Genomic DNA, 26,209 nt, shown 5'->3' with positions numbered 1-26,209 from the left:
AGAGTTTTTGTAACAGTAAATGATCAGGAATATTGTTTGTTTGACAGTAGGAGATTGAGTAAATTATGACACATTTAAGCAGTAAAATGACATGCCACATTTAAAATGCTGTAGAAGAAAATGTGTTTATATACAAAGAGATGTAGACAGTTTCGTTATTGTTTTTGTATAACATACAGGTTACAAAATTAAATGTCCTGTATGAAACTGTTTATTTAAAATCTGTAAGAGTATGTACAAATATATTATCATAAGTATAGTCAGGAAAATTATGAAACAAATGAGTAATTATGTAGAATGGGTCCTACCAGTTATCAAAACATATTATTAAAGTAATTTATAAATCTTTTAAAACATTATCTGTGGATAATGTAATTACAAGTTTTTTCTTTTTTGTGCTTATCTGCAGTCATATTTTTCTACAGTTACTATTTATTATTCTGTAATTTAAAAAATAATAAAAGTTGATATTGAAAATATCTCAAGTCAAGTAACAGAATGACTTTTCACAAGTTGTTTTAATACCTCACAATATTCTCCCATATTTAGAAAGGCTAAAGGGTAAGGTTCAGTTCTTTCCATTTCTGTGTGCTTAAATGTCACTTTGATTTGGTTGGGAGTTACACTTCCTTTCAGCACATTCTTCCTCCATCTTTTTGTTTTGTTTTGACTCTTGGAGTGAATAAAAAGAGGAATGTAGCATAATATACAGCATGTGCCCATTTGCAACAGGGTCTTCTACCCCAGGACAGCAGTTGCCAGACTTTAAAGTTCATGGAGTCACTTAGAGAGCTTATGGAAACACAGTGTCTTGGGTTCCGCCCCTAGAGTTCCTGATTTAATGATTCAGTGTGGGGCCTTAAAATATTCATTTCTAAGAAGTTCCCAGATGCTGCCGATGACACTAGTCTGAGCTCACACCTTGAGAACCACTGTGCCTGGGCAAAAGCCTGTATTTTCTGTGTTGGAACAGCCAGCTTCATTGACAAGCTTTGCCTTCTTCAGGAGAATTATGAATAGATAAAATGGAATATAACCAAACCTGTGACATTCCCTCCATGCTCTTTCTCCTTGCTGCTTCTTAGGAAAAAGGTTAATTGGATAATGGGGAAATTGAATCTTTCTTTATGATAAGTCCTGTAAGATTTACTTATCTTTAGTTATTTCTGAGATCTGAATATTACCAGCTTGAAAATCTAAATTATATGAAGCTTTACACAGGGCCTGTCTATAAAATGTACTGATTTGGGGCTACCTGAATTTTATTTACCATTTGTTTTATTTCTCTAATACATCTGTGTTCCTTGTTTGCTCGTTTCTTTTCTAAATTTTGATTTATAAAAAGGGTTTTGGAGTCATATTCATATGTAAGATTGGCCTATAATTTTCTTTTCTTGTACAGTCTAGTTTTTGCTATCAAGGTTATATTAACCAAAACAAAAAAATTGAGCAGGGGCACAATATTTATCTCTCTGTTCTCTAGAACAAGGTTAGGACCTATCTGTTTAGTAGAACTTGCCTGTAAAATCATCTTAGCCTAATGTGCTTTTGGGGGGCTTTTGTTTGTTTGTTTCACTTTATTGTGGTTTTTTGTTTTGTTTGAAATATTTTTAATGGCTACATATTTTTTGTCTTTCTTCCAGTGAATTTCGTTGCAATTTACACTATAAAATCATAAAGGCAGATCTCAGTAAACTTTCACAGAAGTAACACAGCTATGTCATTACCACAAATCAAGAAAGAATGGCACCCCACAAGCACACCTTATGTATGCTTATGTCTGTTCCTTGTAAGTGCCTCCAGTATCCTAACGTCTACCAACTTCTTAAGCAAAAAGAGATAAAGGCTAATAAATAACAATGTAAAATGAGGCTGAATTTATTTGCATGCCTGGCAAGGCATTGTTCAAGTACAAGTTCAGTTTCTCTTTATTTAGAAATTGAAAGAGCTTGATGTAGATCAAAAAAGGAGAAATATTATAAAATTAGGCAGCTTTTTGAGTTCAGGTCTCTGTCTGGTTTATAAGGTGGATGGTAGATTCTTCCTTGTGAGAGGCCACTATCAAGGTTCACTTCACTGCTAACTGAAAGCCTGGTTTTAATCAAATCAAGACTGGGTTGTGTAAAATTCCAGAGCATAAGTTGTTCAGGATACACAATTGCGCGTGCGTGCTCAAAGTTGAGCAAAAATTTCCTTTAAAACTGTATAGATTAGTTTGAACTCTATAATAGTGAAATCACACAGTGTGTGCTGTTCTGTGTTTGGCTTCTTTTGCTCAATATTACATTTATGAGGCTCATATTTGTAACTGCACGAATGAGTATACATTCATTCTCGTTATTTTATAGTATTCTCTCATGTGAATATATTATACTTTCTTCATTTATGTTATTGTTAATGAATATTTGGATTGTTTCAGTGTTTTTTTCTTACAAGTAGTCCACTATGAACTTCCTTTTAGTATTTTTGTATACATACATTCAAATACACACACAAACACTTGGGCATATGTCTAGAAGTAGAATTGTTGAATCATAGGGAGGGCATATGGGAGCTTTAGTGCACACTGCCAGTTTTCCCTAGCAGTCAAACAAATTTACAATCCCACCAGCAGGAAATTAGCTCCAGTTGCTTCACATTTTTGTTGATACTTAGTGTTGTCAGTCGTTTAATCTTAGCCATCTCAGTGAATGCATAGTGGTATCACATTGAGGTTTTAACTTGCATTTTCCTTATCACTAGTGAAATTGAATATATTTTTATATGTTTATTGAACATGTAGATATCTTCTTGTGAATTTCTTGTTCAAGTATTTTTCCTATTTTTCTATTATTTTTTTCTTTGTCAAAGAATTGTAAGAATATCATCTACACATACACACGCAAATACATATACATACACACATGTATAGGTTCAGTTTGTGATCTTTATGGATATATTTATACAAATATCTTCTATTGTGTGGCTTGCCTTTTGACTTTTGTTTTCTATGGCTTGTATTTTTATGTTCCTAATGATGCCTTCTGTTAAATAGAAATTCATGAGAAATAAATGTTTAGCAAATTTAAATTGTTCTGGATTAATTCAGATTTTTTCTCTTTCTTCTTGTGTCTGTGTTGACAGTTATAATTTACCAGGCTATGATCTCTTTAATTAAAAATTGTCATAAAGTTGCTCTTTCTACTACTTTAGAATTCTTTAAAAACAAAAACAAAAATAACTCTACTCAGGCCAGGCGTGGTAGCTCATGCCTTTAATCCCAGCACTTCGGGAGGCCAAGGCATGCAGATCACCTGAGGTCAGGAGTTCAAGACCAGCTTGACCAACACGGAGAAACTCTGTCTCTACTAAAAATACAAAATTAGCCGGGCGTGGTGGCGCATGTCTGTAATCCCAGCTACTGTGGAGGCTGAGGCAGGAGAATTGCTTGAACCCGGGAGGCGGAGGTTGTGGTGAGCCGAGATCCCACCATTGCACTCCAGCCTAGGCAATGAGAGTGAAACTCTGTCTTAAAACAACGAACAAACAAACAAAACAAGAAAACAAACTCTACTCAGTTTATATACATGAACTCTTTTCTTGTTGCTAACTCTATTTCATTTGGCCTATTGTATCTTTTTCACTTGATAAATATTGTCACAGTTTTGTCTATTTTCTTAACAAGTTCAGATCCTTAATATATTTCCATCATTGTAGCATCTTGATTAATCAAGAGAGACTTCATTCTACATCACTAATTTATTTAAAACTCTTCTAAGTTTTATCCAGAATATGGAAGACTTGGAATTCTTTACTTGGACAGTATATTTGTATGAGTCTAAAAACATTAGTAAAAAAATTCTATAGGAAACAGGATATAGAATACTTAAATACCAAGTATTGTGCCCTGGTTTTCATTTTCGGTTATATGGTGAATTTACAGACATTTTCTGAAATTCATCCATTCTATTATGTTTTTAATCAAGCTTTCCATCTCATTTTATGTGTGGGTCTGAGAAATATGCTAATGCAGACAAGAAATTATGTTGTATGAAAGTAACTATTACTTAAGAAATAGCTGAATAAACATGTTGGAGGAATTTAGGTCATGATTCCCACAATAATTTTACTTTATTCTAAGAAAAAGTGGTTATGAAAGTATCAAAAGTGAAGTTCTTTTTTGCTTCAGACATAAAGCCACACAGGGTCCCTGGCTTCTAGTGGAGGCGTGTTTTTCACTTAGACGTGAAATGGAGGTTGCTTTTTCCCACTCAGACCCAAAGCAGAATAGAAATCCCTTCCCACCACAGCAGGTCAGCTCCAAGTAGAGATTGAGAAAGAGAGAAAGACAGCATTATACAGAAATAAAACAAGGCTATTTCTGGAAAATATGTTATTGGTGACAGGCATTTTCCAGAACATATTTTTTAAAAAAGAGAAAGAGAAACTCTTCAGGTCTTTTAAGAATAGAGATCCTTGGAAGACAACCCCCTCTTTCTCCACCATTCCCTGCAAAAAAGTCATTCATTAAGGACACACATGAAAACTTTTAGCAATAAGAAGAGGAAACTAATTTTTGTAATTATTATAAAAACTCAGCTGTGAGTAATTACCTGCTCCTAGTCAGAGAGTGTTGGAGTGTTAAAACTCTTGAATACAGAAAAAGATCAGCAATTTAAGTAGAACCAGATAAGAGGGTAAAGAGAAGATGATACAGAAGGAGCAGACAAGGAACACTGCTAAGGCAGGTGAGGTTGCCAGCATACATGCCCCTGCACCCACTGCAGGAGCTGCTATTTGAACAGGGCATTTCTTTCCTGCTAATCTCAAGCATGACTCAACAATCCTCCTTGGCTATATACTCGAAATTGCCATTTTTAATCTACCTACAAGTGTTGGCCCATGAGAAGCCACTGCTTTACTTTCATGGGGTTAAAGGTTTTTGTGAGTGTTTTAGTTAGAGAATTAAAAATGACAGTTAATAGTAAATTTATATTGCACATGTGCAAACTCTATTATTCTTATGTCATTGAACACACTCAGTAACTGTCAATTAATCTCTCTTCTTATAAAGTCTTGCATTATATAGCCTCTTCAGGTATCGTTATAGATGGAGGGATCCCTATTGACGACTGGGTAAAGATTTTGGTTTCTACACTCTGTATAGTATACTGCCTTAATAAGGCTTATTTCTGATGTATGACATTATACATGAACTCTCTAGCATTTGTTTGCTTTCTTTGTTTCAGAATGACTTATTTCCAGTCCTCCTATGCTGTGACTATGTTTTAATTTTTCTCCTAAATTCTCCTTTCTGGATTGATTTTAGCATGCATGTATCTAACGCACAACCATCAGCCTCAGTATCTTACTAACATTACTCAATGATAGGTGTGGGGAGTTTACGATGTGGGCTTCAGGCAGCATGTGATTTGAGTTGGTCATGGGCTTTCACCTGGAGCAGAATTGAGCTCTGGAAAAGTAATTGTGACTAGTAGAAGAGGATGCACGTAGCCTGATCACTTAAGGCATTGATTCTCAACCACGGAGATCCCTTACAAAACAAATTCTGCTCCAACCCACATCCTGATTTTATGGGTCTTGAATAAGTCAGAGACCAAGGCATGTATTAAAAGCTTCCTAGGCATTTAATATGCATCCAAGGTAGGAAAAAAAATCATTGTTTTATAGGGTAAAGTTTTGTTTAAGGGAAAGAGGCATAACAGGTAGATGAGTGCATTTATCAGGTGTTGTTTCTGAGAGTAGGCTTAGTGGTGACCCAGAGGACCAGACTAGTCAGCTTTGTCACACAGGCAACAAATGTTCCAGGGTCACTTCGCTTCAAAAGCCCTTTATCAGATTAGCTCTGTTTGTCTACAATGGACAGATAGCGCCCCAGGGCCACTCCAACTTCTTATCATGGCAGACTCATATTTTCTAGTAAAGGCCATCCTTAAGCTATCTTTTGGTATGGTATTTCCAAGTGCATTACTCTTTTCCCTATCCCTCCCACCAGCTTTTTCGTCTTCAGAAAAAGAGCCACCTTAATTGTGAGGTATGTGATATTGCTATATTCCTTTAGATCTCTTATATAAACTTAGATGAAACCACAGAAAAAAACATAATTTTTTATGGCAGGTGTATTCATAGAAAAGAAGGAAGGAATATGTTTATATGTTTAAGCATTTACTTTCCCAACACAAATAACAATTTGGATATAGCAGAAAGAACTGTGAAAACAATTAATAAGCATGAACATGGTTGTTGAATTGTCAATTGTTCAATGAAATATTTGTGTTCATATTGAAAACTACCCACACATTTATCTATTCAGAATACTTATTAAAATTTTATTAAATCCTTTCAATTTGTAACCTTTTGGTTGAGGTATATAAGAAGAATTCAATTTACTCCTGCTTTGGAAAATGATGAAATGAACCTTACCAAATGTAATATTTTGTTAAGATTTAAAATTTTTGGTGAAGAATTCAAAATAAATTTAGACAATGTATTCATGCTGCAATCTGTTTGCGCCTCACAGGAAATGTCTGCTACAGAGACAAACTGAAGTTGTGTATATCATGCTGATTCAGAAGAGAATGAAGGCATTTGTCAAGAGATAATGTCAGACTAATCAGACATGTTCCAATCAATTAATGCATTTGGAGGATTTCCAAATATTTGCTGATCTAAGGAAGGTGAGGTGAGACTAATCCATAATTTGTCAATTCCACTGAAAAACTATCAAAAGCACATTTATACATAACTAGGTATGCTTCTTTGTGTTAGAAAATAGATCAATAATTAGATCTTATGATAAAGGTCCCCTTGTGATAATGTAAGAATTTAACTTTGATTTGTTGCTATTGTAACTGGATAATTAATTTTAATTTTCAAAGGCCCGAGCTTGTGAGAAAATGATTTAGAATTGATATCTGACCTCCAGCTGATGAATGAATTATAATTTTGATTATTGAAAATATATTCGTGGAGACTACTAACAGTAGAAGAAATAAAGAGACTCCTAATAAGTATATGGGTTTTAAATTCAATTTTAGCCGTGCTTTTATGCTCTATTACTAAGAGTTAAATTCCATGGTAACTCAGCAAGCAGTATGTTAGTTTAACCAGGAAGCACTTATAATAGGCATTGCACATAATTGTCTATTCACCTTTGAAAAGGTGCAGCCTTTTCAAAAACACAGAGGAATTGGGGTATATGTGGAAAAATATAAATTATTAAGGGATTGATTTTAATTGTTTCTTATAAGCAACATCTTATGCAGGGATGTGTGCCTTTGGGGAAACAAATGATTTTAATGTGACATTTGTATTTGTTACAGATAACTAAATTTCATGACAGGGGAATTATGCCTATAAAATGTGTATTTCCAAAACATGATCAGTTGAGACTGTTGTTTTATTACATTTGTCCTTATGTCTTTTTGGCTGAGGTTATTAATGTTACTACTATTCTCTCAGACACATGGGTTTGAAATGCAGTCATCTTTGACTCATCTTTATTTTCTCCTGTTTTTTCTGTCTCCCTTACTGCAAACCATCTACCCAGTATCTATCGATCTAATTCATGATTCTTTGTATAACGTTTATCTTCTCGGAAACCATTAATGCTTCCCCATTGCATACTGAGTTTTAAGTTAAATCTTTTTTTTTGCTATTAATGACAGCAATATTACTAATAAAATTCACATTTTCCAAAATTGTATTATAAAACCAATTGTTTCAATATGTATGTGTTAAGAGAGTGTGAGGAAAGGAGTAATAACCAAATAACCAAATAACCACAATAACCAAATTATATTTTATTGAAAAATTTCTTTGATGAAATTATTATTAAACTAGGTATGGCAGTATTCTATGAAAGCGACAAATACTAAACAAAACCAATAAAGATAAACCAAAACATCCCTGGGAAGATACTGAAGAGCATGTAAGATCAGACAAGAATCAATAAACTTTGTACTGTCAAAATGAATTCTAGTATTGTTTACAACTTCCAGCAGGAAATAGAAGAAAGAACACCAGCTGAGCATCCATTTATTGCAAACCAAGCAGGTGTGGGTTCCTACTCTGTTTACTCAACAGCATTTTTCCACCGAGCAAGGTGCTTCTTCCCAGTCACAATAACATTATTTCCAACAGCTGCTGGAGAGTGACAATCTTTTCCCTTAATTATTCAATCATGTTCTCTCTAATTCATATTACATAAACTCACACAATAGGAGACATACCTAAACAAATTCTTTAGTCTAGGAGGCAGGCAAGGTCCCCACGACATAGCCTTAACCTACTTAACCAGTTCACACTCTCCTATTTCCTCAATATATAGTATGGCATAGTGATCTGGAATATCGGCTTGACAGTTGCTCCACCTCAGTTCATAATCCTAACTCTCATACTTGTTAACTGTGTTGTTGAAGGTAAGTTATATGAACACTTTGTACCTTAATGTCTTCATCAATAAAATGGTGATAATTTAATACTGCTATTCCCATAACTTTATTGGAATATTGGACCACAGTCATTAGATCTACTAGTGTATACTATTGGCTGTGCCTGGCACCCAATTCTCAAACATCAAAGAGAGCTATTGTTACCCTCCTGCATCTCGATGTCTATTTCTTAAACATAGCCTCTTTACCTCTGTTATTCCCCCTGATAAACATGCCATTTCATTCTTCTTAGCCTGCTAAAATCTCAACTACTCCTGTAGATCTATTTCCAACACGTATCTTTATAATCCACTTGATCTGTTCAAATGAATGAAATTTCACTTCCCTTTCTACTTCATGATGGGCCTCTTTCCTCTGAGACTTGAGTTCAAGAGCATTCAAGTGAATATATATATATATATAGATATATATTTCTCCCTTTTCCAACCTTCCAACCTATAATAACCAGTTATTAATCTATTGGTTTAAAATGCAGCAAAATTCCACATTCTATTTTTGGATTTTCCAGGTATATGATGGGAAACAAATCTGAGAAAAGAAGGATGGTAGATGCCTTCCTATTTTGACCTGTGATCATTTTGGTAAGAACACTTTACTCAATTAAGAGGTAATCAAGTGATTCCAGGCCTGCTGCTAAATAATTATGAGATGATATTTGGAAATATGTATTTCTCTTTTACCTCCTGAAGCCACAGGTACGTGCCCAAGGTTCTCAACAAATGGCTGATTATTCTCAGAATATTCAGTTGTCTGGTAGCTGGCACTAATAGCTCAGCATAAGCCATGTTTAACTTTAGGATCCATCTGAACTCTTGGCCACTAGTGGTAGGTAATACTAGTTGCAGAATTCAGTTTCTCTGAGCCTGTGAAAACCGCCTGATTTTATTTCAAATTCATTTTACATCTTGTGGGATGGATTTGAGGTCAGAGCAAAATATTCAACCTTATTTTTGTTAATCTTGCCCCAAATATGATCCAGATTAACCTTTCTTAACACAAATTTGCATTTTTTACAAATATCATTTTTAATGAAATTAAAATCTATGATTATTAACATTAATATTGTGCAAGTAGCATTTGTAATATAAAGGTTTCAAAAAAGGAAGATAATTTTATTTACTGGAGATTTATTTTGCCATTTTCAACTTGGAAGCCCAGGACTCAAACAAAAGTATTGTTTGAAAACTGTTGGGGTTGATTATTACTTATGCTGGAAGTTTCAAAAAAAAAAAGTTTTTAGAAAAAAAGAAAGCTGTTTTGTTCTAATAATTTGAAATTTTAACAGTTAAATTATTGCAAAATTTGCATAAGATTTGCTCTGTAAGAAAATACTTTTTATAATTGTTAACATGTAGTTGTTTTATTTATTTGTGCATACTAGGTTAATATATAGTCATATTAATATATGTTTGTATGTATCCATACTTAAATATAAATTTTATTTTTTAAATGCATGATTTAAGATTTTGTCATAAATTGTTATAAATTTTTTTTTTGTTTTTTTTTTTTTTGAGACAGAGTCTCACTCTGTTGCTCAGGCTGGAGTGCAGTGGCATGATTTCGGCTCATTGCAACCTCCGCCTCCCGGGTTCAAGCAACTCTCCTGCCTCAGCCTGCTGAGTAGCTGGGATTACAGGCACCTGCCTCCAAGCCCAGCTAATTGTATTTTTAGTAGAGACAGGGTTTCACCATGTTGGTCAGGTTGAGTTTCAAACCCCAGACCTCATGATCCACCTGCCTCGGCCTCCCAAAGTGCTGGGATTATAGGCGTGAGCCACCGCGCCCAGCCAAATTGTTATAAATTGTTTTGTGGAGTTTATGCCTTTTGTAAATTTGATGGTGGCAGATGGTGTACCTGTGAGTTAATTGAATAGATCTTTCATAGTCTGGCACTTTTTATGCTTTTAGAATTTGGAGAAGTTAGTCTTTACTGATGAATAGAGAGCTATTGTACTTTAGAAACTATTGAGCAAACATAAAATTTAAAGAACAACTTATTTTTATCCTATGGATTTTCCTATTATATTTATTTATTTTTATTTTTTATTTTTTATTTTTTTGAGACGGAGTCTCGCTCTGTCACCCAGGCTGGAGTGCAGTGGCGCAATCTCGGCTCACTACAAGTTCCACCTCCCGGGTTCACGCCATTCTCCTGCCTCAGCCTCTCCGAGTAGCTGGGACTACAGGCGCCCGCCACCACGCCCGGCTAATTTTTTGTATTTTTTAGTAGAGACAGGGTTTCACCGTGGTCTCGATCTCCTGACCTCGTGATCCGCCCACCTCAGCCTCCCAAAGTGCTGGGATTACAAGCGTGAGCCACCGCGCCCGGCTGGATTTTCCTATTATATTTAAATTTGCTCTTTTAGTCTGCTTTTAGAGCTCCCCTCAAGAAACATGCTCTTTGTTTTTAATGCTCAATCCTTTTTTATTCTTTGTCGAAACTAGTGGTCTCCTAAAAAGTAAATAGATGTGGGTCTCATTAGAGGGATCCATTCTAAAACAGAAGAGCACAACACTCAGGGAGGGCTGCAATGAGACACAGAATCCTGAGATTGTTCCTCATGTGCACATCTTCACCTAGGGCTGCAGAAGACTGTACAGCTATAGACAAAATAATGATAAGGTATAGATGTCATGGAAAGCCAGAACATAGGAGTGAATCCATCCTACAGTCTGAAGGCAGAAACAAGGCCATAAATGGGGTTGGGGGGAGAAACCCTGTGGTAAGAATCTGTAGAGATGAGGAAAAAATTGTAGGATTTAAGGTAGGTTAGGAACTGGCAGTTCAGAGCAATGCCAGGGTATTAGAAACTCACTCCAGTGTCATCCAAGTTTCCCAATATAGGATTGAGTGGACCTCATCATATTAGCCACATTCAAGGAATATTATGTATGTTATAGAAGTCGATGGTTACATTAAAATATTAAGTTTGAACACAAGTTCTAATTTATTTTTATCATTGTTTCTTAATAGCAATTAATTCTTTGGGGCTTCAATTACTGACTGTATTCCAAACGGTTACCAACAGTTCACTTCTTTAATTGCAGAACTTATACCATTTCCAAATGACCAATGTAAATTTTTACCTCGGATATTATTTTGTTACCCACAAACAACAAATGTGAATTTAGATTTATCATCTTCCTCTGGGACTGAATTTCCCCTGTAATACTGTTTTTTGTTGATTCGTTTGTTTTTTAGTGGCATCCCCAGCCCCTGTGTACCTATGTTTGATTTATCTTTTATTTCCTTCTTTTATACTTAAACTTAAGGTAGATTGGAAAGTTGATATCAGTGACACAAAGTTTAGTTGATTGGGTACTTTACACTTCTACTTGATTTTGTACATTTCTGATTTATATGAACAACAAGCAACTCAGACTAAGCCTCCCTCACTGCCCTAAGAGGTCTATTATATTTCTAGTGATTTTACCTAGGGGATCTATACATGTACTAACAGTAGAAATTAGAGGTGCAACACTACTGGCCAGAATATGGCAACATCTTGAGTACATTAATAGAGTGTAAAGTGCCCAGCATGTTAGGCACAAATAAAAATAGGGAATGTCTTTTTATTAAATTATCAGAAGTTATGGGTCACATTCAAACAGAAATATTCTAAGAAATTCAATTCTAAGAAATTCAACTTACTTTTAATGTCAGTGTTTCTGAAATTGGTAAACATCGATGTCAAAAAATCTTCTGTGCATGAAATAAATTATACTTGTCATTTCTGAGCTTATGGTAACGTGGTCAAGAATTAAAGGTATATTCATCTGACTTCTGTTTCATCAGGCTGCTATTTGAGAAGGGTTATTTGCCTTAGTACCATCAGTAGTGGTTGAATTTTATATTTGGATCTGCATTTGTCATTTAAAATGTCCACAGAAAGATAACCCCCTTAACGAGCGTTAGAACTAGAAGTTACTGTGAACCTAGATGATCGCCTGTTTTTTGCCATCTAGCATAATGAAGGTCGTAGTATTGCCAAAGTTTTTGGAATTCACTGTAGATTTTTCAAAACTAGATAAAAACTCTGACCAATTTTTGAGTCCTGGGGGACTATCACTTCAGCCATAAACACAAACAAGTTAACTAGAATTTAACGAAATTGTAAATGGAGAAAAAAACTCTAGAATTACCTGACTTGTTTCTAAATTATACTGTTGCTCCTAAAAATGTTAAGAAATTACGATCATGAGCACTGTTGCTCACTATGATGATATGCTTACCCACTGATGGTCAAAATTTATCAGAAGAATTTTTAGACTCAGACTGTGTCATGGCTTAGATGCTGATACTGATGAATAAAGTGACATGCAATTTTATGGATAAATGAATGTTACTGTTAAGTAGTTTTTAGATATGTACATTTTAATATAATGTCTTTCCTCAAAATGCTATTCTCAATTTGATGCTATGCCTTGAAAATCAATACTGTTTTAGGATGAAGGAAATGTGATAAATTAATGGTGTCATTAGAAGAATGGAGGTTGCCATAGAACCTCATTTGCTTTACTCTTAGGATATAACTTTTAAATTTATTCTTATTTGTATTTTCTTATCTTCCATACTGAACAGGAAGCTTATTGAATGAACAAACCATGAGTACAATTAGCATATACCTGAACTGATTTGCAATGAAAAGGTGCTTCATAAAATCTTGTTTGCCTGAAGAAATTAGGAGGCAAAGGAGCATCAAAACAAAAGGGAAAATAAGAATTAAAGTGAGATGCTATATCAGAGGCCAAGGAAAGATGCTGGTCTGCCTAATCTGACTTTCTGACACTGAGAGGCAAACCTCCAAAATTTCCACCTATCTATATACATTCATTAACTCACTCACCCAGTCTCTATACATTAGGAAGTAATTGCTTTGTGTTAACCCTTGGTTTTGAAAGAGAATGCAAAATTAAATGAAGAATAAACTCTGTTTAAAAGGGAGGGTTTGTTTGACAGGCACATGTATAAACACTGGAAATTATGAGAGTAAAGAGGGTTTCCAATTTTCCACATACAGAAAGAGTACTAAAAAATGGTGGCGTGTTCAGAGTAATGGCAAAGTTAATTTCATGCCTTCAAGCAATATTACTTTATTTATTGAGAATTTTAACACAAAGCAATCATTTGTATATCACGGATACCCAGAAAGAATAAATATTGTGGTTCTAATTCCTACACTTTGATTTATTAGTCTTTAGGTTATTTGAATGTCATCTCACAGAATACAGCTAATAAAAGCATGAACATTTGTCTTTCAGCAAGTTTGATCTGAGGTGAATAACATTAAACAATAGCCTATTGACAAGCAATTAAACACCACTTCTTTTCTTAGGAGTGTTTTGAATTATGTTTGTTCTTTTTTTTTTTTTTTTTTTGAGACGGAGTCTCGCTCTGTCGCCCAGGCTGGAGTGCAGTGGCGCAATCTCGGCTCACTGCAAGCTCCGCCTCCCGGGTTCACGCCATTCTCCTGCCTCAGCCTCTCCGAGTAGCTGGGACTACAGGCGCCCGCCACCACGCCCGGCTAATTTTTTGTATTTTTAGTAGAGACGGGGTTTCACCGTGGTCTCGATCTCCTGACCTCGTGATCCGTCCGCCTCGGCCTCCCAAAGTGCTGGGATTACAAGCGTGAGCCACCGTGCCCGGCCTGAATTATGTTTGTTCTAACTAGTGGCAGCATCTTTTGTGTTTAGAATTCCAATGTAATCTTAGATGAGAAGAATCTTTTAATTAGATTTTCAATAAAATCGGCCAAGACCCACTGCTCACTATCTTGACTCTTTGTCTTCATTGATTTGGACCAAAACAAAACAAAGATAAATAGCAAAATTCATTATCAATGTTTATTTCAACTGCCTATTATCATTTCCTCAGGGTATACAACACAGTTTTCACCAGACAGAATGCTGTCTTTCTTACTTTTAGCTTTAGAGCTATATATTCAACAATTCTGTGTCATGGAAGAACATAGCTGAGGCAAAAAAAAAAAAAAAGGTAATTTTCTGCTTCCATTCACACGTAAAATGTTTATTTGAAGAATAAGAAATACGCAAAGAGACAGCAGAAGGAAATTGTGTTTCTTTCAGCAACTAAAAAGAAAGGCAAAACCCAAAATAAATAATATGTAATTATGTTTTATCTGACTATTTTGGCATTTGTTTCTGCATTTCTAAATAATGGAACTATAATACATTTTTACTATTGGTCAATTTTAGGTATCATTTACTTCCTATACTAAAAGTTAAAATTTTAGCTATGAAAGGACCCCTTTAATGCTAAAAATATCACAGGAAATATTTGCATTACCTAAGTCAATAAGTAAGTCAGCCAGGAAGAACATTTACAAGACAAAGTTGATCATGATACTCTCTTGTAAGTGAAGATGCTAGTATTTTATAACCTAGATGTGATGATCTGAAAGTTGTTAAATAAAGGCTCCATATGAGCTCTTGTACTCTGTAGAATGTCCTCTAAGTTAGCTTTAGCTAAACTAACATACTGCCAGGGAACAGTGTTCATGTGTTTAATTACCAAGCTCTTTCCAAGAAAGCCTTGTCACTTGTTCACTGGTCTTATTGCCACTTCCTGTCTTCACTCTACTTCTACCTTTCCATAAACACATCAGTACAGATATTCGCATGTTTTGCACTTCTCCACAGTTTGTACTAGTTTCTAGAAGAAATTTTTTTGTCAATTTTTTGTCAATTAAGGCAATGCTTTATTTACATGTGGCTGCCACTAGAGAAATGTCTTAAATTAACAAAGAAATAAATCCATTTAAAAAATGTTTCTTTGTTGCCTGTGCCTTTCATGAAACCCCAATTCGCATGCTCACTAACTTTTAAAATCATATAAAATTTTAAGAGCAAAAGAATTTTATTACAGTGTGATGCAGGGTTAACCATTTTGAAATGATACTTATACTGCCTAAATTATACCTGGTCATCCAAGTAGAAACTAATAATGATTGGGTAATAAACAGATGGAAACCAGGTTGCTAAGGAAAAGGAACAGGAAATGAACTCCCTAATTAGATAACCAAGGTTTTGTCTACATAATGCCAAAATAACTAATTGAATATTTTGAATCAGTTAGACTGGGTTTTATCATGTAAGCAAAACAGAGAACTGATTCCCTGATGCTTTCATTCTATCTTCAGTTGTTTGTGGCATTATAGAGACAACACTTGCATATGTTTCGAGCTACTTTACCTTTGTGTCTCAGGCCACATTTCCTAGGGAGACTGTCTAAGCGAAAATGATTTTCTATTTAGTTATGAGACAAAGTCTATACTTACAAATTAGTTTGATCACATTGGTTGAGTTGACTAGTAAAGAGCCCTCCTAAATAGTTTACATGATATGTGTCTACACATGTGTATCCGATTTGCCATAATTGAAATATTTTGTACATGGCAAATACATTCTTTAAATGTATAAGCAAGTAGGTTTATATATTTTAGTCAACAATTGATGACAGGATAGAAAAATAACCAGAAATGTGGATCCAGCTCTTATCATAGAATATTTGTACTCCTTTAGATTCCATGACATCCTCACCTTCTGGTTTATCTTTGACCTTTCTTTTGGGATTTCTAAGGGTGGGCATTGAAGTCTTCCATCAGCCCTTGAAAACTCCGTCATTACTCCTTTAAGTATTGTCTCCCTTTTACTATCGCTCTCTCTCTCTCCTTCTGGGACTCCAATTAGTTACATACTAGGCCTCCCGACGTGTTCTCCCAGTCTCTTAGCCTCTTTCTCATATTTTCTATCTCCTTATCCCTCTATGCTACATTCTGATTAATTTCCTCAGATGTATCTTCTAGGTAATTAGTTTTTTTTCATCCATATTGGTTGAATCTACCATTAAATCTATTTATTCAGGATTATTTATAATTTTTAGTTTTTATTTTTATCTAATTAATAAGTGTGAATTAAAAAATCAAATGATTCTACAAACTATGCAATTATTAGAACCTCTCTCCTTTTATTTCTTCATCCTGAGAAATAATTTTTTTGTTCTTTTATCTGATTATTTTGGCATTTGTCTCAGCATTTCTAAATAATAGGACTATAATACATTTTTATTATTGGTCAGTTTTAGGTATCATTTACTGACTTCCTATAATAACGTTAAAATTTAGTTATTAAAGTATCCTTTTAATGTGGAAACTCATAAACTTCAGTTGTGGGCACTATTCTGAAATTATTTTAATGATTACTTCCTCTCAGTTTTCTCTGTTCTCTCTTTTTAGAACTTCTATCTGGAAGTTATACTTCCAGCATTCATTTTCTGATACTTTTTACACTTATTATTTTTTGCTTTACTTTCTGGAACCTTTTCTTGACTCTATCTTTTAGCACTTCTCCAAAGTTTTTCATTACTGCTATTATATTTTTAATTACTGAGATCTTTTTATTCCCTTAAGTATTCCTTTTTATATCACTCTGTTCTTACTTTTTGGTTTGCCGTCTTTCCTTTTTTCTTTAAGGATACTAATTGTATTAAAGAGTTTTATTTCCATGTATCCTCTCTACAGCCTGCAAAGCGCTTGTTCTTACACGTTTTCTTTCATCTCTATATCTTTTGTTAGAGGTTTCCTCTAGATGTGTGCTCATTTGTGGTGGTCTGCACATTATTAAGAGTAGTGGAATCCTCTGAGGCCTGTTGACTATAAGCCTTATTGTAGGATGATGTGGCTTGAGCTTTCATTTGACAAACTTCTGATATCAGAATCTTAGGTCTTTCATTTGAGGCTGTCATATTTCCACATTTGTCTGGAGAGTAAAGACCTAATTGACAGCATTCTTAGAGCCAGTTAGGGTAAGAGAGGTGGAGTTTTTGGTGGGGGAGTTAGAAGGGGCTTCTTCACTTTGTTGCTTGTTTCCTTTGCTGTGCAGAAGCTTTTTAACTCAATGCGATCCCATTTATGCATTTTTTTTCTTTGGCTGCCTATGCTTGTGGGTATTGCTCAAGAAATTTTTGCCCAATGTCTTGAATATTTTCCCCATTGTTTTCTTGTAATAATTTCATAGTTTGAGGTCTTAGATTTAAGTCTTCAATCCATTTTTGATTTGACTTTTGTATATGGTAAGAAATAGGGGTCTAGCTTCATTCTTTTAAATGTGGATGTCCCGTTTTCCCAGCACCATTTATTGAAAAGACTGTTCTTTCTCCAGTATATGTTCCTGGCAATTTTGTCAGAAATGAGTTCACTGTAGATGTATGGATTTGTTTCTGGGATCTCTGTTCTATTTCATTGGTCTATGTGTGTATTTTATGCCAGTACCAAGCTGTTTTAGTTATAATAGATAGCTCTGTATTATAATTTGAAGCCAGGTAATATGATTTCTCTCGTTTTGTTCTTTTCCCAGCTTTGGTTATTCTGAGTCTTTTGTGGTTCCATATAAAATTTAAGATTGTTTATGTCTGTGAAGAACGCCATTGGTATTTTGACAGGGATTGAATTGAATCTATAGATTGCCTTTAGTAGTATGGACATTTTAACAATATTGAATCTTCCAATTCATGAACATGAAATATCTTTCCAGTTTTTGTGTGTCCTCTTCAGTTTCCTGAATTAATGTTTTATAGTTTTTATTGTAGATACATTTCGCTTCTTGGGTTAGGTTTATTCCTAGGTTTTTTTTTTTTTCATCTGTAGCTATTGCAAATGAGATTAAATGGCACATATACACTATGGAATACTATGCAGCCATAAAAAAGAATGAGTTCATATCCTTTTCAGGGACATGGATGAAGCTGGAAACCATCATTCTCAGCAAACTAACACAGGAACAGAAAACCAAACATCACATGTTCTCACTCATAAGTGAGAGTTGAACAAGGAGAACACATGGACACAGGGAAGGTAACATCACACACCAGGGCCTGTTGGGGGGTGGGGGCAAGGTGGGGGAAATGATTAGGACAAATACCTAATGCATGTGGGGCTTAAAACCTAGATGACAGGTTGACAGGTGAAGCAAACCACCATGGCACACATATACCTATGTAACAAACCTGCACATTCTGCGCATGTATCCCAGAACTTAAAGTAAAAAAAAAAAAATGATTTAAAAATTATCTAGCATTGTAGGTTGCTTTCAAATCGGAGGATCACTCATGATATCTAACCAGTTAATTATTTTCTTACCTTTGCTGTTTTCTCTTAAAGATATGAGATGTAAAGATGTCAGTTTTCCTTTCTCTTATTGTTTTACTCCCCTTTCCAGGAATATTATCCATATCAATAAGCTTTTCAAGTATATATGTTCATAAGGACTTCCAGTTATGTGTCTCTAGCTCAGATCTTGTAATTCAGCTCCAGTCCATCTCTTCCAGGGTGTCCAGGACATTTTTATGTAGTCCTCTTAATAACATCAAACAGGAGAAGATTTTGTGTTGATGCTATTGTTTATTGTTTTGTATTTATTTTTTATTTTTCCCAGAAAGAGTTCCTCTTTCTGCATTCCTTGTCTCGGATAATCTACCCAGTTTCAAAAACCAGACTCACTGTAGGCCTAGTGAATTTTACTTTTTCCTTCAATATCCACATTCAATTAATCACTAAATCCTGATGATTCTACCTTCTTATTGGCCCTCCTTTCTTTTGCTTATCTCTCCATTTCTTTAGCCACATTTTGAAAAGCCAATTAAATTTTATTAACTGCCTTTCCTTTTCTTATCTAAATTTTCACCGTCTCTTCCTTCATGAAGCTCACAGGTGCAAGCTTTATAAAGTACGTACTTGGTATTCTTTTTTTTTTTTTAGTTATTAAAGTCTTTCCTGTGGCTTCCAATTACCTTCAAAGAAAACTCTGCTTTTTTTTTTAGAATGGTACTCAAAATACTCTTTAATGTGGCTTTGACTTTTTAGTCTCATATTCTTAAAATATAGATGTTCTAAGTTCTAGTAATAGTAAACCATCTACATTTTTTCAGATCTGCATCTTTGTTCACACATTTGCATGCTTCTGTATGCCCCCCTACCCATACATCTCTTGGCATTCCTTGACAAGGTTCTTCCTCTTCTTTCTGCTGCTACTGAACAGTGTTATGTTCCTCTATTGATTCAAGTATTGCATTGTAAGTTTTGCTTAAGATTTTTCCTCATCTATTCAGATACAAACTACTTGGACTATACCTTTTTTTCCTCTATTTTTTTTCTCATGAAGTTCCTGACACATAGGAGGCACTCAATAAATTTTGAATTTATGAATGAATGAATTTATTAGAAAGTTTGGAACAGAACTATGTCTCCAGACTTTTCATTTTGCTTTTAACTGTGTAATGTGAACCAAATTTAATAAAAAGAATCACTTCTTTATAGAAATGCTTTCCATGTCCTAAAAATTACAAAGCTCTTTTGGAAACTTCTGATCTCACAATATCATAACCTCATGGCTGGAAGGGAGCCTAGATAGGGCATTTAACTCTCCCTTCTAACCAGACTGGGAGTTACTGCTCAATTTTTCTGACATGTGTTTTTCCAGATTGTATTTGGATAACTTCAGGCATTGTGAAAACGAGGAAACCATGGAGCTTGTTCTTTCTATCTTTGTAGAATGATGACCACGCAAAAGGTCTCTTTTTACACTAAATCTGAATCTCTCTCTACAAGTTTCACACACTGACCTTAGGAAAACCCCAAGGGCAAAACACAACACATTTATGACCTCTTCCATAAAACAATCTTCAAGAATTTGAAGACGGGTTATGTTCCTTACCAAGTCTTCTCTATCTCAGCTTAAAATATACAAAATGCTTTCAATTTTCTTCATAGCATCTCATTATGCTTTTCCCCACCACCTCTCTTTTTTAATCTACAAGGACACTCTATTAAATGGAACTCAAGTTTCTTGGCTGATTTAAATGGAATTATATGGATTCTCACATTACTATTTCTAAATTAGGTTTTATTACGATAAAACCTAATTATCTCTATATTTATCATTATTGTTATTTTTATCCTATAAAACTAATTACCTTATTATTATATAAATTAAAACAACATAGAGTTGTAAACATAATGTATGTGCTTCATAATTCTAGCTTCCAGGCATTACCATTGTTAATAGTTTTGTATATGATCATATACCACATGACATTTTGCATATACTATGGTGATCTCATAAGATTATAATGGAGCTGAAAAATTTCCATCACCTAGTGAGGTCTTGGTCATCATAATATTGTAGTGAAATGCATTATTTACATATTTGTGGTGATGTTACTGTAAACAAACCTACTGTATAGCCAGTTACAAAGGCCTGGCACATGCAATTATGTACATTACATTATACTTGATAATGATAATAAATCACTAAGATAATGGCTTATGTATTTACTATACTATCTGTTATTATTTTAGAGTATATGCCTACTTATAAAAATGTTAACTGTAAAATATCCTCAGGTAGGTCCTTTTAGGGGGTCTTGTTATCATAGGAGATGACAGTTCCATTTGTGTTATTGCCCCTGAAGACATTCAGGACAAGATGTGGAGGTGGAAGACGGTGATATTAATGCTTCTGACACCTTGTAGCCTTAGTACAACTTTTGTGTGTATGTCTTAGTTCTTAACAGAATAGTTTAAAAAGCAAAAATAGAATTAAAAAGTATAAAAATAGGAAAAAACTTATAGAATAAGAATATAAAGAAAAAATATTCTTATATAGCTAGCTGTACAATATGTTTGTGTTTTAAGCTATGTGTTATTACAGAAAAGTCAAAAAGTTTGGAAATATAAAAACTCTATAAAGCAAAAAGTTACAATAAGCCAATATTAATTTATTATTGAAGAAAGACAAACTTTTTAATAAACTTAGTGTATCCTATGTGTACAGTGTTGATTAAGTTTACAGTAGTGCAATGTCCTAGGCTTTTACATTCTCTCACCTCTCAATCATTGGCTCACCCAGGGCAACTTCCAGTCCTGCAAGCTCCATTCATGGTAAGCATGCTATACAGATGTATCATTTTTAATCTTTTATCTGGTATTTTTACTGTATCTTTTCTATGACTAGATATGTGTAGATACACAGATACTTACAATTGTATTATAATTGCCTACAGTATTCAGTACAGTAGTATTCTGTACAGGTTTATACCCTAGGAACAGTGGGCTATACTATATAGCCTAGCTGTGTAGTAGGCTACATTATCTCGGTTTGTGTAAATACACTGCCCGATGTTTGCACAAAGAAAAAATATCCTAATGACACATTTCTCAGAATATATCCCCATTGTCAAGTCATGCATGACTATATGATTTGTCCAGACACTTCATAGAATATATGTATTTAGTTATGAATACTACATATATATGTTTGTATTTTACCAAAATATTACAAAAATTGGATCACACTATAGCATTCCGCAACTTGTTATTTTCACTTAACATTATGTTTAAACTTTTGTTATATATTTTGGTTACCTTTGCCTAACAGTATATGTACCACTAGTCAATTCTTTTTAAAAGCTGCATAATATACTACTCTTTAAGTGCCTTGTCACTTATTTAGCTAATTTATTGATGCTATTTTCAATTATTAAAATCATAAACAATCCAATAAAAGTTACTGGGCATTTTCAATCTGCACAACATTGTGCCAACCACTGGAGCTAAGATGAATACGATCATCTCTGCCACTAGGGAGTTTCTGATCTACTGGAATAGAGCAATGAATTAATCAATATAATGCAATATAAATGCTGTCTCAGAAATATGCACAGAGACACAGAGGACACAGACACTTGGAGAATTCAGGTAAAAGTTGGTATATTTATGTTGCATATTGAAACATTAAGTAAACAGTCACCACAGAGGAAAGCTATTTCAGGTTGCTGGTTTGCATGTTTAAATTCACACTGTTATGCAAAACTACGGTGTCTTTGCAGAACTGCAAGTAGTTCAATGTGTTATCTATGGCAGAATCATGTAGAAGATGACACTGGTGAAGTAGGTGAGGGCTAGCTAATGAGGTGCCTGCTGTGCCTCAGGCCAACAGATACTTTGGTTCTTATCGGCAACAGGGAGCCAGGTTAAATAAGGGAAGAAAACAAGGGAAGGTATAAAATGCAGCATTGCCACCTGGAAATAACTCTTCTTAAAGAAAATTCTGTAAGCAGTAATGTTTTGCCTGGTTTCCCTTACTTGGGCATAGCAGATGACATCAGTGCCCTGAGTATATCACCTTTGTTATTGTTAGTTTAGAGTGTCTGTGTATCAGTAAAAGTATAGGATCACCTCCTAACTGAATTATTTTTACTTGAATTATTGCTTCAGTGCCTCTTTCTAAAGGGACCTCAAACTAAGGTACTGGTCAATAAAATCTTGGTCAAAATAGTCTAGGTTATTTGCCAATTTAGTTACCTACTTACTAATTCATAGAAACACCAACAAAGCATTTTGTTTGTTTGTTTTTGCTCCAGGCTTGAAAGAAAAGGTCAAGTGTGGTGGCTCATACCTGTAATCCCAACATGTTGGGAGGCAGAGGCAAGAGGATCACTTGAGACTAGGAGTTTGAGACCAGCCTGGGCAACATAGCAAAGACCTGTGCCTATAAACAAAATAAATAAATGAATAAAAAGACTATTCAAATGATGGATAGTTTGGTTTTAAAATATGAAAAGAACCCATAGAAAGCCAAATGAAAAAAGAGAATATCAGGAAACAGAGTTTAGCTTGGCAATAATTGAACCAAAATCACTAGGGATCCATTCTTTCTCTTTTATTTTGTAGATGAGTTATCTTGCATATATTTCTGCACATTGCTTTACTTTTCTTTGCTGCAGCCTCACTTCCAAAATGAAAATCTTAGAATTGGCACCCTATAATGTTGGTTTACACATAGTTTGTGGTTAAAATGTCATGAACTCTGACATTAATTATCTGTTATATCTCCAGAGACTACATCAGTTTATTTGATTCCGTTTTTAAAAATTAATTTGTTTGTACACTTTATGGAGGTATAATTGACATTCTATAAAGGGCTAATATCTCAAAGTACAATTTGGTAAAACATAATTTATTTGTATACCAGTAAAACCACCACCATAATGAAGATAATGAGTATGTGCATTATCCTCAAAGCTTTCCTCATGCCCTTTTATAACCTCTTGCTTCCAGCCCTCACCTCTCTGGATTCCTCTCTGGCAATCTTTATCTGCTCTCACGATGCATGACTGAATTTTATATAAGTGAAATCGTATGTTTGCCTAATTTCTTTCATTCATTTAACTATTTTAACATTCACCCATATTAATGTCTATATCATTATTTAATGCCTTTTTAACTGCTGAGAAATACTGTATTTTATAGATATACCTCAATTTGTTTATCCATTCACATTTAGGCAATTGGACATTTGGGACATTTGGGTTGTTTCTACTTTTGAGTCATTAAAGATGATGTTAATGATGTTACTATGAGATTTACGTACAAGTCCATGTATAAACATACGTGTTTTATTTTGATAAACACCTAAAAATGAGATGACAGAGTCAAATGGTAGGTTTATATTTAACTTCTTAAGAAACTACCACACTTTTGTTCAAAAGCAACTATCAGATTTTACATTCCTACCTGCAGTAAATGAGACTTCCAGTTGTTTGACATTTACAATACTTGGTAAGGTTAGTCTCAAATTGTAGTCACTCTTACTGGTGTGTGTACTAGGATTTCTGTGTGTTTTTTAACTTGTGATGTTCAGAAACTGTTTCTATGGTGACTTACTATGTGTAAATCTTTATTAAAAAGGATCTGTTCACAGTCTTGGCCTATTTTTTTAAAATACGGTTGCTTGTTTTCTTATTAATGAGCTTTGTTTCATTCTATAATGTTTAACATTCAGATATAAGTCACATGAAATATAATTCACCATTTTGAAGTGTATATGTCAGTGGTTTTTAGTATAACTACATAATTGTTGTACAACAATTATGACTATTTTATTCCAGAACATTTTCATTCATCCATAAAGAAATCACATACCTATTAACAACCATGCCTAATCTTTTCCTCCACTCGTCTCTGGCAACCCGACAATCTACTCTGTTTCCCTAGATCTGTATATTCTGAAAATTTCGTATAAATGAATTCATGCAATAATGATAATTTCTGGTATGGCTTCTTTCCATTTAGCATGTTTTCAAGGTTCATCCAAATTGTGGCATGTGACAGGTTTTTATTACTTTTTATGGCTGAAAAATTTTTACTATAGAGTTTTGAGAATTTTTACATAGCCTGGATACACATTATTAGATTCATTATGTGTAAATATATTTGCAATTAATCCTGTCGTTTGTTTTTTAATGTTTCTTACGGTGTCTTTAATTGTTATTATTATTATTATTGTTATTACTTTGAGATGGAGTCTCACTCTATCTCCCAGGCTGGAGTGCAGTGGCACGATCTCGTCTCACTGCAACCTCCACCTCCCGGGTTCAAACAATTCTCCTGCCTCAGCCTCCCGAGTAGCTGGGACTACAGGCATGTGCCACCACGCCTGGCTAATTTTTGTTTTTTTATTAGAGACAGTGTTTCACCATGTTGGCCAGGCTAGTCTCGAACTCCTGACCTCGAGTGATCTGCTTGCCTCAGCCTCTCAAAGTGCTGGGATTACAGGCGTGAGCCACTGCGCCCAGCCTAATTGTTAATATTGATGAGGTTGAATTTATTTTTTATTTTGTGAATTATACTTTTGGTGGAATATCTACTAACTCTTTGCCCCTAACACAGAGTCACAATCATTTTATTCTATGCTGTCTTCTAGAATTTTTATGATTTCAAGATTTACTTTTAGATCTATAAATCATTTTACATTAATATTTTTATATGTGTGAGGATGGATTAAAGATTTTTCTTCTTTTCTGACTATAAATATTCAATTGTCCTACCCCTGTTTTTTGAAAAGTCTGCTACTTCCTAACTGATATACTTTGACTATATATACATGAATGTACTGTTTCACTTTCTAATATCTTCTATTGATCCACTTGTCTACCTTACCACTAATGCTATACAATCTGGATTATTCACTGTAGCTTTATGGTAAGTCTACAAATCAGGTAGAGTAAGTTCCCCACCACCCCCAAAATTTTTTTTCAAAGATACTTTGGCTATACTATGACCTTGCTTATTTTCTAGAGAAAAGCCCAATAATTTTAATTGAGATTGCGTTAAATCTATATATTAATTTGAGAAGGACTAATATCTAAGCCACATTAACCACATATTAATCTAGGAACATTATATAGTTCTTCATTTACTTAGGTCTTCTTTCACTTTAGTAATAGATTTTATGTACAATTTTTACTCATTTTAGTTAGATATATCCATAAATAATTCATTTTCCTTGAAGTTATTGTAAATACTATTTCAAATTTTAACTTCTGATTGCCATTATTATTAGTAGTATATAGAAATACAATTAATTTTTGCATGTTGATTTCTTTATTCCAGAACCTTGCTTAATTCATTCTTCTAGTCACTTTTTTGAAGATCACATTAGATTTTCTACATATACAACCATGCCATTTGTGAATAGAGTTTACTTTTGGTAGGATTTTAAACTACAAATCCAGTACAAATTACTTAATATAGATAGGTTATTCTACCACTTCCTCATAAGTAAGCTTTGTTATTTTATCTTTCAGGCCATCTGTTTATTCCACATGTTGTCAACTTACTGGCATACGGTAGTACATCATATTCCCTTATCTTTTTATATGTGTAGCATCTTTGAGGATA

The 26,209-nt window shown here is 34.2% G+C and overlaps 1 long non-coding RNA gene across 1 annotated transcript; it reads left to right on the top strand.

Annotated features, from left to right (window-relative positions):
* The first annotated feature begins 1,603 nt into the window (after positions 1–1,603).
* LOC129491182 (uncharacterized) lies at positions 1,604–24,232 on the top strand. The gene is made up of 4 exons (XR_008660474.2): positions 1,604–1,789; positions 6,521–6,677; positions 8,962–9,034; positions 22,891–24,232. It is a non-coding gene; the product is annotated as an uncharacterized lncRNA (long non-coding RNA).
* Positions 24,233–26,209: the final 1,977 nt, after the last annotated feature.

The sequence above is a fragment of the Symphalangus syndactylus genome, chromosome 10 (assembly GCF_028878055.3).
Source record: "Symphalangus syndactylus isolate Jambi chromosome 10, NHGRI_mSymSyn1-v2.1_pri, whole genome shotgun sequence".
Taxonomy (NCBI): domain Eukaryota; kingdom Metazoa; phylum Chordata; class Mammalia; order Primates; family Hylobatidae; genus Symphalangus; species Symphalangus syndactylus.
The sequence above is the reverse complement of the archived record's forward strand: the minus strand, read 5'-3'. Positions and strand labels throughout refer to the sequence as shown.